This window comes from Equus quagga, chromosome 8 (genome assembly GCF_021613505.1).
Source record: "Equus quagga isolate Etosha38 chromosome 8, UCLA_HA_Equagga_1.0, whole genome shotgun sequence".
In the NCBI taxonomy this organism is placed as follows: domain Eukaryota; kingdom Metazoa; phylum Chordata; class Mammalia; order Perissodactyla; family Equidae; genus Equus; species Equus quagga.
The window spans coordinates 84,675,607-84,691,502 of NC_060274.1; the positions used below are offsets into that span (position 1 = coordinate 84,675,607).

General features: G+C 41.4%; 1 protein-coding gene across 1 annotated transcript in view; it reads right to left on the reverse strand.

Annotated features, from left to right (window-relative positions):
- CPVL (carboxypeptidase vitellogenic like) overlaps window positions 1-15,896 on the reverse strand; it is a 136,355-nt gene that overhangs the window by 14,288 nt on the left and 106,171 nt on the right. The window lies entirely within an intron of this gene.

Genomic DNA, 15,896 nt, shown 5'->3' on the forward strand with positions numbered 1-15,896 from the left:
ACTGATGCTTCCAAACTCACAAAAATGAATCTTTAAGAAATTTAACCTGTGCTGTCATGCTTTTATGCTCTGGCTCAACACAGAGATAATGAGACGGGCCATATGTCTAAAAACAGTAAGTGGGGAGGATATGGAGAAGCAATTGAGTGGAAACAAAGGGAAAAATAGGAAGTCCCCCTGTGGCAAGCAGCTCTCAGAAGACAGAGCTGGTGCCAGAATCTAAACCTTGGGACTCCGGTTGCTGCATAAAAAAATAAATATTAGGGACAAAAATAAACACCCACATCTTCATGCTGGACAGCAGAAGAGAAAGAAGGTGGCCAAATATTTGGGGTTTTGTTTTTCGAGATTGTTTTTTACTCTCTAAATCTAAACTCCTATATTCCTCTTCTTCTCTGTTTCCGTATGTTAGCAGCTCAGCAAAATGGAAAATAAAAAACAAAAACAAAAGGGAAAAGGCTGGATGTTTCGTTTATTGTCAACAGGGATGTTTCAGATTATTGTTAAACTCGAAGGGACTCAATGCTTTAGAAACATCTCATTACTCAGTTGAGACACTTTTATTTGCTAGTATTAGATTGCCATGTAGCAAAGTGTGGAACACCTCCCCAGCGCCTGCTACTTCCTCCACCTCTCACTGAGATGGTGTCCTTGTTACAGTGAAGTGAAAACTGGATACAATTACAGTAGGTCCAGGCCTATCTGATAAGTAATATTTAGCCCATTTCATCATCTGAGCCTTTAAGATACAGTATTTCTCAAGGACCCTATTGGACAGGGGTAGAGCTTCTTGCCCTGTTAGAACAGATTAATGTTAGGAGAGGTCAATAAGGGCATAGGAATAAATATTTATTACATGCTTACTAGGTGTCAGATAGGGTGTCTAGTAAGGTATAAACATTATCTCAATTACTCCCAATAATTAATCCTCCCACAGGAGAGACAGATATTAATATTAACCTCACTTCACAGATGAGGAACCTCTTGGAGAGGTTAAGTAACTTGCCCAAGGTCACACAGCTAGTCAGTGGTGGAGCAGGGAGTTAATCGAGTCCAACATAGTATGCATTCTCTTAATCCCTATATTATCATGTCACTGGAGTATGGTGATAGTAGAAGCAGTTAGACTCGCCAAGATAAAAACTAGAAATCAAATTCAGGTCTACTTGATATCTAAGCTCATAACTTCTCAATCTGGGGTCACCAAAGGGGGGCTGTAATTTGAGCTGGGAAGGGTCTATAAATTATTTTCAACAATTCAAATAGTCTCTCATGGGCTCTTAGTATTTTTTGTGCCCTGGACCCATATGGCTGTCTAGTACAGATGATGGAAACCTCTCAGAATAATGTTTTTAAATGCACTGTATGCATATTTTTGTTGTTAGTGTCATCGAGTGGATTCTGACCCCCAGTGGCCCTGTGTACAGCAGAGTGGAACTCCGCCCGAACATTTTGCACCACCTTTCACCTTCTGGCGTTGTATCAGACAATGCTCCACTGCTATTCATGGAGTTTTCAGTTTTCAGAAGTCGGTGGCCTGGTCCTTCTTCCTAGTCTGTCTTAGTCTGGAAGCTCTACTGAAACCTGTCTACCATGGGTGACTCTGCTGGCATTTGAAACACCGGTGGCACAGCTTTTAGCATCACCGCAACATGCAGCTGTCACAGTATGACAACCAATAGAGGAGTGATGTGGTCCCCTGACTGGGAAATGAACCTGAGCCACAGGAGTGAGAGCGTTGAATCTTAACCGCCAGACCACCAGGGCTGGCTATACACATATATATTACAGATTACAAATGAACTCATCACATTGACATTATCAAAATAGTAAAAAAGAAAGGTGATGTAGCAATATATATACTTCTATATGAACACACTCCATGAGAGCAACCAGTGGGTCTGATAACTACTGTCATTTTTTTTTTTTTAAGATTTTATTTTTTTCCTTCCCAAAGCCCCCCAGTACATAGTTGTATATTCTTCGTTGTGGGTCCTTCTAGTTGTGGCATGTGGGACGCTGCCTCACTGTGGCTTGATGAGCAGCGCCATGTCCGCGCCCAGGATGCGAACCAAGGAAACACTGGGCCACCTGCAGTGGAGCGCGCGAACTTAACCACTCGGCCACGGGGCCAGCCCCAACTACTGTCATTTTTAAGTAGTGATGGTCAGAAACATTGTGTCAAAGTATTTGCAACAACGTATTTGTCTATTGGTGACAAAGTCAAAGGTACTGCCAATGCCACTGTGGTTTGTTGCCTACATTCATAATGGAAGGAAATGCTTAATTTCATAATTCATAATGGAAGGAAATGCTGTTTCAGTTAGAGGTTAGTGAAAATAAAGATGCAATTTTTTCCCTTCTAAGTTCACTGACCTCCTGACTCCTAACCACAAACTCTCACCACAGGTTAAGAACCTTTATTAAATATCCTAATGATTACCTATGGAAGTGCTGAGTTCACTCCTGACAAGGCTTCAGTCTAAATCATTGCCTTTTGGTTTTTACTTTGACATAGAATTAACTGTATCCATCCACTATAGAATTTGATGATCAATTAACATCAGGAAGCAAATTCACTGTGACTTGTGGAGAACATCTTTGCTGAGAACCACTCTGGATGATGTTTACAGTAGATCCTGCTTGATCTGGTTTTATCTTTGTTGGAAAGTAACAAAGACATACTATGATCTAAAGACTGTGCACATGAGGACCACATCATTTCAGTACAGGACAGAACTCTGTTGGGAAAAGGAAGTGAATGTTTTGAATAAATAAATGAGTTTTTCTGTGAGTCTAAATTACCATATACTACTAATATATAGGTCTATCAGTGCTTTGAGAGCACAAAGACCACTTGTAAACCTATAATGCGAGGCAGGGACTGCGGTCTAAAATTGAGCTTAAGGTTTTGGCTGAGGATTCAGGAAACCAGAGCCACACCAATAGATACTGTTGACTAGAGGACACTTTTTTAAATGTGATGCTTTGGATCAATGGCTGGTTTGTTAAGAGCAAAACTATGTTCTCAGGTTTCTGGTTGGTCTGTAAGTAAGTAAAATAGGTCAGGATTTAGAGCATCCTTTAGGTGTCAGAATGGAAATTTATTCAACATAAACCACACAGGGTTCTTACAAGATAGATACCATTTCAGTATCAATAGAGGGGCAAAAAACATCACAGTTTAGGGTTCCCCCAACCTGGCTGCATATTAGAATCCTCTGACAAGCTTATATACTGATCCTCAAGTCCTACCACAGACCAATAAAGTCAGAATATCTGGAGATAAGGCCTGGGAATCTGTATTTGCAAGGAATGAGACACACTGTTTTAGGAAAATGTAGTGGATTAACAATGGTCCTAAATTCTTTGCCATTTTTGCCACCAAGAGGAATCTGGCCTTGCTCTGTGCTTTGCTTTGACCAAGAGAATGAAATGGAAATAATATTCTGGGGCTTTTGAACCCTGGCCTTAAAAGGACTGGCATCTTTTGCATCTCGATTTGGGAGACCAGCCTCTGTGCTGTGAAACCCAGGTTACTACACAGTTAGAGGCCATATGGAGAGAGGGCTGGAGGAGAAGAGACACCTTGCAAGTCCCAGTTTAGCCAAACTCCCAGCTGAACGCAGCTGCATATGTGGCCTAAGCCTACCCCATGCGAGTCAGAAGAACCACCCGGCTGAACCCATTCCACCCACATAACGGTGAGAAATAAACAGTTGTTGGTTAAGCCACTAAGTTTTGGAGTGATTTCTTATTCTATAATAAGTAACTGAAAAAGGGAAATATTTGCTGACAACTCTTTACTCTTTTTGCTGTAAGATCTGTTGTTCCTATCTTGGAATGTTGATATGAATTGAAAAGCAAGGCTGGATCCATCTTTCTAACACAGATAGAAGACAGAATTACACTGAGAGCTTAGGCAAAAGCTCACATTATGCAAACAAAGGAAGACCAATATCCCATGTGGTCTTAGGCAAACCACCAGCTCTTGCTGCCGTCCTGAGAGCTTATGACCACACTATCTGGGTGGCCTTTGTGGTAGACACAGAGATGTACCCTCAGATCCCCCTTCAAGGATGGACTTGCTGCCTCGCTGCAGGGAGTCCAGACAGCGGACAGCCTCCAACTGTCAACTCCGTCAGGGTCTGCCTCACTGGCAGACAGCAGCCTTTCCCAAGATGATGCCCTTCCTGGGGCAGCCCACATTTGGTGACTGAGTGAGGTGGGGATATGAAGGCCTGGTCACTTGGGCCCAATGTGGGACACTCTGATGGAAAATACTCTCTCTGGAGCTCCCTGCCAGGTTGGCCAAGGTTTGCCAGTCCTGTTTCCCAGTGTGACTTCCTCCTCTGCCAATTCTGCTTCCTCCCCCTTCCTTTCACAGGTGTTGATCCTCTGCTCACCAAACTTGGCCTCAATGCCTACTTGTGGAGAGCCCAACCTGTGGCTGCCACAAAGCTCTCCAATGATAGCAAGTTTTATTATGGGGGGTGGCGGGTAGGGTTTGATTGCTATGTTCTGCTTTTCCACCCACAGTCTGATTCCCATAAGTGGACTGAAGCACATTCCCCAGGTCTACAGGATCCATAAATCAGGATATCCCTCTTTGCGGAAAGCAGCAGAGCCAGGAGAGAGATGAAGATTCTGTTTAACAATTTCTGCAGCAAAGCCAAAACATTTCTCCAGGGAATTAGCTGTACTTGGTAATCACTGGCTCAAATCTGTTTAACAGTTACTTTCCTTCATTAAATATCATTTTAACTTTTCATCGCCCCTCAACTAGTTGAATGCCAAAGTCACATTTATTGCTCCTTGCTTACTCTGCTTTTGTCAGTGCAATCAAGGACTTGCTGAAGACCTTTCTGGAACTATTAGTTCCTTCAGAAATAGTTCATAATGCTCCCAAAGCTGTTTAAGATTCTAAAAAAATGAATTGTCAGCAGGAAGTCCAAGAAAGGCAGGTGGCCAGCTTTCTGTGTCATTCCCCCTGTGGATTATCCGTGGAAACGTTCAAATCCTAGCTTGACCCTCCCTTCCGTTCAAAGGACTGTCGTTATTCTTTTCTTCATTTTTTAGTTGTGTGTAGTCAAAGACACAAAATAAAGCTAATGTCAGTTATAGAAAAGCCCGATTAGGACGCTGTGGTTGCGACCGCTTTCTGTCTGCACACCATGCTCTCCCCACCTCCTCCTCCTTGCAAGCACTCTGCTTTCCTTCAGGGAAACGACGATTCTGTGTTGTCTGGATGTGCTGCCAAATATGCTGGCCAGCTCCAACATTCCAGCCCCACCTTGTCACCACCACACATACACACCCCAAGGGCAGACAGGCAGCCTAGGTCCAGCCCACCAGAATGTTCCATCCCTTCCACTCCACTGCCCTCACAGGTCCTTACAGGCACCGTGGTGCAGGGCAAGGATGGAGACTTGGGTTGTCAAACCTCAGATACTACGCCTATCTGAAGCCTTCAGTAAGTCTCTCAGGTGAAGCTTCTGTTTCCTCATTTATAAATTAGTAAGTATCATCACATAATTTACAGGGGAGAGACAGGTATTCCAAAAAATTGCAAATTAAAAAAGTGTATGCAGGTCCACAGTCCTGAGGGCTTGCAAATGCTGAAGAAGAGAGAGCCATTGTCAGAATCTTGTTCTGCCTTCCCAACACCCTTAGGAAGTCCTTGTTCTCACTCAGAGTTTACAGAATCAGGAACCAGCCCACAGCTAGAAAGAGGCAAAACTGAGATTCAAACCAAGTTTGCCCCACTCCACAGCCCACCTTCCTGTCCTTACAGCAGACTGCCTCCCGTTGGTCATGACTCTCCAGAATGGTCAAGCTTTGAGGGTGGGGGGCTCCTTCCCCTTGGTTTCTCTGGACATAACGTCTAGCTGAAGGTCAGATTCCTACTGGAAACCAGAATATTTGGGGAGAAGATCCTGAGGAGAGTGTGGCAGTCCCCAGGCCCGAGGACTCCACAAGCCAAACCTGGGTCAGGGTCAAGGTTCAGGTCATGGCGTAGGGTTTGTGCTTTAGGGAGCTAAAGGGACTTATTGTGGCTGCCCAAGGAGAGGACCAGGGTGACACCAGCATGCCAGGCTCTCCCTGTGGACACTTAGCTTTTAAATTGGTGTGGTGCACAGTAAACATCATCTCTCAAATAGCAATCAGTCCTCACAGCTTACACATTCCAAAGCTTATCTCCCTGACCTCTATTTCAGGAGCTCAGAATCAAGCATCAAGAAGGTGGTCTCAGGGAGGCCAGCCTGGTGGCGTAGTGGTTAAGTTCGCACGTTCTGCTTCAGTGGCCTGGGGTTTCCAGGTTCGGATCCTGGGTGTGGACCTACACAGCACTCATCAAGCCATGCTGTGGTGGTGTCCCCCATACAAAATAGAGGAAGATTGGCAACAGATGTTAGCTCAGGGCAAATCTTCCTCACACCCCGCCCCCCTCCCAAAAATAGAAAGTGGTCTCAGGAAGTAGGTGGAGAATCTTCTTTGGATAAAGCTCCTAACATGACTCTCTATTTCCTGGGTAGGCCCCTTCCCTGCCCTCTCCTCACCCTGAATTCATCCTATTGCTGCCATTTTAAACTTCCCAAAGAACAGCTTTGAAAATGTGCTTAAACACCTTCCATTGTACAAACACCATATGCTGCCACTTCTATGAGCTACCTAGCACAGTCAAATTCAGAGACAGGAAGTGGAATGGTGTTGGCAGGGGCTAGGGAGGAGGGAATGGGGAGTTAGTATTTAACGGGTACAGTTTCAGTTTTACAAGATGAACAGAGCTATGGAGATGGATGGTGGTGACGGTTCACAACATTATGAATGTATTTAATACCACTGAACTGTACACTTAAAAATGGTTAAGACGGTAAATTTCATGTTATTTGTATTTTACTACAGTAAAAATATGGGGAAAAAAACCCTTCAATGGCCCCCCACTGCTTAAACAACAGAACACTCACGCTTTGCCTACCATCGAGGCCCCAGGATCCCTTTCCAGTTTCTCTCCCAGCTTTCATTCTGCAGGCTCCAGACTAGAAACCAGAGTGTGCTCCATGCCTGTGCCCCGCCCTGTATCCTCTTACTCCAAGGCCAGCCCACCATGTTTTCTCTGCTCATTTTAGCCAATTTCAGCATCTGTTCTTTTATTAATATCAGAAGTTCTCAGATAAAGCCAAAACTTTTCTTAACATTGGATGAACCTGGCCTCCCCACCCATATGAAGCTCCAGTACCTTTAAAAAACTCTCATACTCTTGTCTATGGGAGGTGGGCACACGCATGTGACTTCCAAGCTAGATGTAAAACACATTATTTCCCAGGCCTGCTTTAATTATGGCAGACATGTATGCAGGCTCCCATTTTAACCCCACTAGCATACTGCTGCCAATCCATCTTTCCAGAGGCGGGTACCCTTGTGAAGTAGAAAACCACTGGGCTGCTAGCCAGGAGGCCTGAGGTCTGATCTCAGCTCAGACATGAAATGGGTAGGAGACCACGGGATAGACACGTAACTTCTGGGCTTCAGGTTCCCCACCTGGAAAATGAGACCTAAAGTTTGTTCCAGCCGTAAAACGCTACCTAACTGAGACAACCCGTCCTGCAATTATTAAATAACCTGAATTAATATTGATAATGAAGACACAAAATAAAAATCATAATGACTCGAAGTGCAATCAGGAAAAAAAAAGACTTGCTGGAAATGATGCGAAACTCATGATAGCAGAAGTGAAGCCCAGTAAGATTTGATAAGAATGAAAACTGACTGGTGACTCAAACTTTCCTTTCAATATTTACATGGAAAGCAATTAGTCTCAATAAAAGGATTTTCAGTGGGATAAGGATAGAAAAAAAGGGAACGATTTCAAGGCTTTCTTCAGAAAATTTAGCTTCTTGAGGTTTATCCTAGAAAGATTTTCTTACAGAAATTTATCAGTGTTGTTATTATTCTGATTAAAATTTTATATTTCTAAATGTGGAGTCAAAATCCTTGGTGTTGAAATGATGATTCAATGACGGAAGAACGAAATGTCCTGCATTTCAAAAGCAATGCCAACATCAAAACGGATCACGAACAGCAACTCTGACATTCGGAGAAGGGCAGAGAAAGACCCCCAAAGGAGCAGCAGAGTGGCCTTGAGAGTGAGGGCTGTGGTTGTCACCAGCCAAGGAGAAACAGAATTAGACTTGTGACGTGCACTAAACACTGTTAAGTCTATATATGTAAATATACACATACACACACTTACTGAAGGCCACTGTGCTATTCTGTATTGCTTGCTAACTGAGCCCCTCTGGGGATTAATGAAAACTAGATATTTCAGATCTTTCTTAGAGGATATCTTAGAGATAACTCAGGCTAAACCTTGCACTTTACAGACAAACAAACTGAGGCTCAGAAAAGGCCACCGCCCAGATGCTATAATGAGGCGGCACTGTTGTCTAGAATGGTGTAGATACCAGCCAAAGGCTTGCTACTTCCAGCCAGGACCAACAAGGGGCAACCCACAGCACTCGTTCTGCATCTATTCTCTGAAGGCTGACAGGCGCCGCCTTTGGTTTCCCGGGGCCTCGCTTGACGGGAATACACGAAGACAACTGCTCCTTCTCTCCGTACCCTGTTGCTCCCCTGGGAGAGCTGTCACTCCTTCAAGTGGCTATTTTAGGGAATCATCCAGAGACAAATCTACTTTGGTTTCAAGTTTTAAATTAAGAGCTGTGGAGTTTGGCAGACACATACGCTCGCTTCTGTTTTGTGTGTCTAACGCGGAAAAGTGAGTCCATGGCTAAGGTCCGTTTTTTTCATTATCAGACGCTTGACATTTGGACAGTGTTCTCAATCCAAGCCTCACAGAGAATGCCTTTGTCAACACTGGAGCTCTCTTCCCTCCTTCATGCCCCTCCTCACCTCCACACGCCACCCCCAATCCTACGCCAAGGCGGGAGAGGGCAGGAGCTCCGCCAACACTTTAAAATCACCTACAGAAAATGCAGATCCCTTGCTGCGTGGTAAAATACTCCCTATCACAAACATATGTGGGCCTTGCTTCTTTTGTTACCCGATCTTTGGCAGCCAGAGGAGTGCCATTTCATCTCTCAATGTGTTTTGCATTCACAAGAAGAGTCGGCCGGCCGAGGGTGCTATTCGCCACAAGTTTCTGAGTGGCAGCCAATCCCTTTTCCCACCTCTGCGGCACAGGCTGCCCTGCAGCGGCAGTCTGGCCTCCCAAGCTGGCCGCTCTCTGCACAGAGCCAAGCAGACATGCCAGGCCCCCGCACATCTCACGAGGCCAGGCCAGGGGACATAAAATAGCAGGTGGTGGAGGCAGCCATCAAAGGATCTGGAGGACATGCTGAGTGTGCCTGGTGGGATTCTCATCCCAAAGCAGGCCAGCAGACAGGGGACAAGCGACGTGCCCATTGCTCCCTGGCAGCAAAACGTTCATGTTTGTCCTTAATGATGTGAATATGAATATTTCAACTTTCCCCTAAGGGTTGATTTTCAATCAAACATTTTCCCTGATCTTGACTTTTACTATTATAAATTTTCCTTTTGTGATGTATAGTCTTTTAAGTGATCCAGGGCAATAACAATAACAATAATAGTAGCAAACGTTTCCTATGAGTCAGGGACTGCTCTCAGCTCATTAGTTTACTCAGTCCCCTCAACAATACTCTGAGGACACCACAGACTGTTGTTCTTAAACAAGTGAAATTTATTTCTTGCAGTTCTGGAGCTGAGAAGCCCCAGTTGCTGGCTGATTCGTTTTCTGCTGAGAGCTCTCTTTCTGGCTGGCAGATGGCTGCCTCCTTGCTGTGTCCTCACATGGCAGAGGAAGAGAGAGCAAGCTCTCTGGTGTGTCTTCTCCTAAAGACACTAACCCCATGGAATCAGGGCCCTGTCCTTATGAGCTCATTTAACTGAATTACCTCCTTATAGGGCCTGTCTCCAAATACAGTTACATCGTAGGTTAGGGGTTCAACATACGAATTTGGGGAGACACAATCCAGTCCATAGCAAGTAGGTATTGTCACCATCTCTATTTTTTAGGAGATAAAATTGGGGCATAGAGTGGTAAGAAACTTGCTTAAGGTCATACAGCTATTAAGTAGAAGATTCAGAATGCAAATCATTGTCTTCCTGACTCAAATATTCACGCCTCTAACCACTACATCACACCGTTTATACATGTTATAGGTATATATGCATATATAAAAACACACACATACGAACACACGTGTACATAACCAAATATCGTACACAGTTCCATTCAATAACAATTACCATTCCTAAACTAGTGAGCGGTTGAAGTAAAAAATTATCCCCAATACAAAGGTGTTGACAACAAAGCAAATTTTTCCTTGTGGAAGAAAAGATTCTACTTAAGGATTTGTCTGTTGAGGGTCATGATACCGAAGAGTACAGCATGAATATATTCACAATTTGAACTAGAAGGAATTCCAAACTAGAACAAGAAGTCAGGACTTCTAGTTCAGAGCTCTATCTACTGGCTGAGGTTTAATGAGGTTCCACAGGACAGAATATGTGTACATATATGATTTATATGGGATGTGATTAGCTTTCTGGATCCAAACTCTATCCTGACCCACAAGGTCCCACCTGATGTGGCCACAGCCAATCCTCCAGGTTTATCTCCCCTCTTTCTTTATTCCTCACCACCCCCAGACCCACTGGTCCTCCTTGCTCTCCTCAGAGACATCCAGCTTGTTTATGTCCTTTGGCACATGTAGACATTCTCTGCACAGAAGCTCTGACCCACACCTGCACATGGTGGCCACTTCATGTCCTACTGTCTCACCTCTTCAGACAGGATTGCTGGATCCACCATCCAAAGCAGTCCCCGTACCATCCACCACTGACACTCTTTCACATCATCCAGTTTTATTTTCTGACGTTATCTTATTTAATAACGTGTATATTTAATTATTTTCTGCCTTATCTCTCCCCTCCTTTGAGTAAATCTCCTTGACAGAAGGGACTTTATCACAGTCAGCCTGCTGATCTTGCAGCAGCCAGACCATCTGGTCAGTGACTGGGAAGACAGCAGTGAGAAATAAAAGAATATGGGCATTTTATTATTAAACTAATATTTCTTCAATTTTAGCCACAGGCAAAGTGTCACTGTGCTGTAATATATTGCTGGAGATAAGTTTAGAACCTCATGAATATTGATAAGCATCTCTTTTATACTGCACCTAAGGAATGCCTAACGAATATCTTTCCAACACATGAAAAAATTAAATAAAATTTTTTTCCTGAGTGTTTCTCTTCCATTTAGCTAACATTCCCCACCTTACGGCAATTAAATATCAGAGGCAATATGACAGACACAGGCAAACAGGCCATGGGAACTGAATAATGCTGAATCCCAATCCCATCATTGGATGATACTGGACTAATTGTTCACCTTCTCAGAGTCTGTTTCCTCATGTGTAAAACGCAAATGTTATCATATAATTTGAAGGAGAGTTCTGATAATATCCACAAAGTACCAATCACAACGTCTGGTGCATATTTAGTGCTCAAGAAGAGAAAGCTCTCTCTATCATTACTGAATATAAATATAGGTAGATGAGCCTATCCCTTAGAACTCCTGTCTTTTATTGGCATATTTTCTGTTCCTTTTTCTCTTTTGTTGCTTTGCACACAAAAAATCATAGTATATCTTTTGATTGATTTATTTAAAATAGTAGATGTAGATCAGAACTAATGAAACACATGATATTCATTGGAAATTAGCCTATAATTAATAATAATAAAAACAAAAGAAAATAACCTTAAATGGCCAACCAGAGGGGAACTATTAAGAAAATTAATTATATTGATTCAGTGAATATTACTTAAAGATAAGTTAAGAATCTATACTGTAACTGAAAATATGTATGATATAATGCTAAAAGAACAGAGCAGCAGGTACCACATCCTGTCTTGGCAAGAAACCTGTTGCTCTCAATCCTTTTACTAAGAAAAACTAGAAAAGCTGAATAAAACATAGAATACACCCATTTGAAGCCCTGAAGATCTACCAAGGCAGCCAGGACATGAGGGTGTATTCATTTCCTATTGCTACGGTAAAAAGTTACCATAAATTTAGCATCTTATAACAACATAGATTTCTTCTCTTATAATTCTGGAGGTTGTAAGTCTGAAATGGTCTTACTGGACCAAAACCAAGATGTTGGCAGGGCTCTGTTCCTTCTGGAGGCTCGAGGGATGAATCTGTTTCCTTGCCTTTTCCAGCTTCTAGAGGCTGCGTGCATTCCTTGGCTCATGGTCCCTTTCTCTATCTTTCAGAGCCAGCAGCATAGCATCTTCAAATCTCTCTCTGACTCTGACTTATCTGTCTGCCTCGTCCACTTATAAGGACCTTTGTGGTTACATTGGGCCCACCTAGATAATCCAGGATAATTTCCCCATGCATTGGTCAGATGATCAGCAACCTTATTTCCACATGTAGTCTTAATTCCTTCCTCCCATATGATATAACATATCCACGGGTCCCAGAAATTAGGAAGAGCGCCTCTTTGGGGGCCCATTATTCTGCCTACCACACGAGGCCAGGCTTGCAAACTGAAGGGAAGGGTAACAAGCTGAGTGTGACATTCTGTGGTCCTGTCCTGATCAAAGCAGTAGTTGATTCAGGGGCCAGGAGGCTACCAAACCAATAAAATACCATAGCGTGGTAGTTAAAAGGCTGGAAACCTGAATGGAGCTTTATGGAGAAAAAAATTGGTGTTCATGGCCTGCCAAAGAGTAGAGGCCTTGGTTAACACCACAAATGTCAGTTTAGGACCCTGGAAATAGACCAGCTAAAATACAGATTTAAACACATTCAATTCTAGACTTGATCTAGGTGCTTGACCCTGATTCCAATGTCTTGACAGAAGCAAAGTAAAATCTCTTGGAAGGAAAATACCATCAGCCAAAAAGTCAAACTATCTCTAATTTTACCTGCATAATGTCTGACATTCAATTGGAAACTTCTAGGCGTACCAGTGATAAGGATCAAATTACCACACAAAAAAAGATAATAGAATCAGACTAATGGATGATGCAAATATAAGAGTTATCAGGAATAAGCATCAAAATAAATATGATTAATATCTTTGAGAAAATAGATAAGATGGAGAACAGAAAATAACCTGACAATGGAGATCTATAAAAAAGAACAAAATTGAAATTCTAGAACTATAAAAGTATATAATTACTGCAATTTAAAAGAATGAATAAATAGGGGCCAGCCCAGTGGCATAGTGAAGTTCATGCACTTTGCTTCCACGGCACAGGGTTTGCAGGATCGGATCCTGGGTGTGGACCTATGCACTGCTCATCAAGCCACGCTGTGGCGGCATCCCACATATGAAATAGAGAAAGATTGGCACAAATGTTAGCTCAAGGCTAAACTTCCTCAAACAAAAAGAGGAATATTGGCTACAGGGCCAATGTTCCTCAGCAAAAGAAAAAAAAAAGAATAAATGGGTTAAACAACATAATTGGAATGGCAGTAAAGAAGAATAGAGAACTAGATGAAAAGTGAATAGAAGATATCTAAACTGAAGAATGGAGAGAAAAAGGATGGAAATAAAGCTATAAGGGATGAAATGAAAAGGGCTAACATTTATATAATTAGATCCTTAGAAGGTGAGGGGAGAGAGAATGGAGCACAAATAGTGTTTGAAGAGATAATGATTGAGGATTTTCCAAACTATCAAGTCATAGTTTCAAAAAGCTCAAGAAACCCAAGGAGAATCACTATATATATTTTAAAAGTCACAGCTAAGTACAACATAGTAAAAATATTTTAAAACCAAAAACAGAGAAAATCTTAAAAGTAGTCAGGTAGGCGGAAAAAAGATCACTTTCAAAGGAGCAGCAGTAAAAACTGACAGCTCACTTATCAGAAAAGATGCGAGTCAGAGGACAACAGAATAACATCTTTTATGTGTTGAAAGCAAATGACTGCCAAGATCCAATTCAGTTCCATGGAAAACGTCCTTCTCACCTACAGGCTACAAAAGACATTTTCAGACAAACACAAACAGAGAAATTGTGGCCAAAACAATTGTACTAAAATAAAACATTACAGAGATTTCTTTACACAACGAAAAATCATCCCAGTCAGAAGTATAGAAATGCAGGAAAAGTTGAGGAGCAACCGAAATGGTAAATGTCTGGGTAAGTCATAGCAACTGTTGGCTGTGTAAAATGATACAAATAATGTCTGTGGTGTTCAAATTATATATAGAATTATTATTATTATTTTAATGATAACACAAAAAGCAGGAGAGTTGGTAAGAAAGACAAAGTGATCTAATGTTCTTGCATTTGTCTGGAAAGTGGTAAAAGCTTGATTTATATTAGGATCAAATATGTCTGGAATTTATATTATACTCTCAAGTATAATCACTAAACAAGATTTTAAAATGTATAGCTAATAAGCCTTGAGAGGAGAACAAACAAAATGACATAAAACACTCGAGTAATACAAAAGGATACAATGAAGAAGAACAAAGGGGAATACAGAACAAGTAGGCAAAACAGAAAACAAATGGTAAAACAGTAGATTTAAACACAAATATATCACTAATTACATTAAATGGAAAGGGACTACTCCATTTAAACATGTTGTCAGTCTATAAAAAAACAAACCCAAATAAGTATTGCTTAAAAGAGAAACATCTTAATTATAAAGATACAGAAAGATTGAAAGCAAAGAGTGAAAAAGATCCCGTGCAAGCAGAGGTCAAAAGGAAGTTGACTTAGTTATCCTACTATAAACAAATTAGACTTTAAGGCAAGAAGAATGACTAGACACAAAAAAGTAGATTTCATAAGAATTAAAGATTTAATATGCCAGGAAGGTATAACAATTCTGTAGTTGCGTGCATTTAATAACACAAAATAAATAAAGTAAAAGTAGACATAAAAGGAGAATAGAAAAATCATCAATAATAGCGGGGGATTTTAACGGACCTCTCTGGTTAACAGACGGAACAAGCAGAGAAAAAAAAAAAAGGATATGAAGATACGAACAATAAAATTGTTAAATTCTCCTAATTTACATATGAAGTATTGCAACCAACACCTGCAGAATACACATTCTTGATAAATATACAAGGAACACTTGCCAAAATTAACCACTTTGGGGACCAGAAGGCAAGTTTCAACAAATTTCAAAGAATCAAAATCATACAATATGTTTTCTGATCACAAAGAAATAGCAGAGTATTGCTAGAAAGAAATGCAAGGATACAAGACCCAAAATGTTTGCAAATTATGCAGTCAACACATTTTTAAATAACCCCCATGGTCAAAGGTGGGGGGAATGGAAATAAATTATTTTTAATTAAATGATAATAAACTACACAAATTTTAGGGTGCAGTTAAAGCCATGCTTAACATGCTAAAGCTAGCGACCTCCATCTGTGGCCTTGAATATTTTATTGTCACATGTGGTATACACAACTTTTAATTCTGTAGATGACTTTTGGCTTGGACATAAAAGCCAAGCCACTCATTTATATTATGTTTTTAATCCAAAGAAATGTGCACTTTTTATGCCTCAGAAAATATAACTTGTATAGGTTGCACTTGCCTATCATGGTTTGGATGGACTTTTTTGCATGTTTTCCATTCTTTTCTAATGGATACTGTCCTATGAGGCTTCTAAGCCATTCATGGGTATCTCAAATGTCTTCTTTGCTCGTATACATCCATCCTTAGGTGTTTCTAATGTTTATTTTTCCCTGTATGCTTGTATATATAGCTATGCACTATGGAAATTAGAAGGAATGAATGATATGTATATTACTATTGAAAATAAAGTCTCTTTCACTTAAAAAAACTATGGCAAATTTTAAGATGCAATT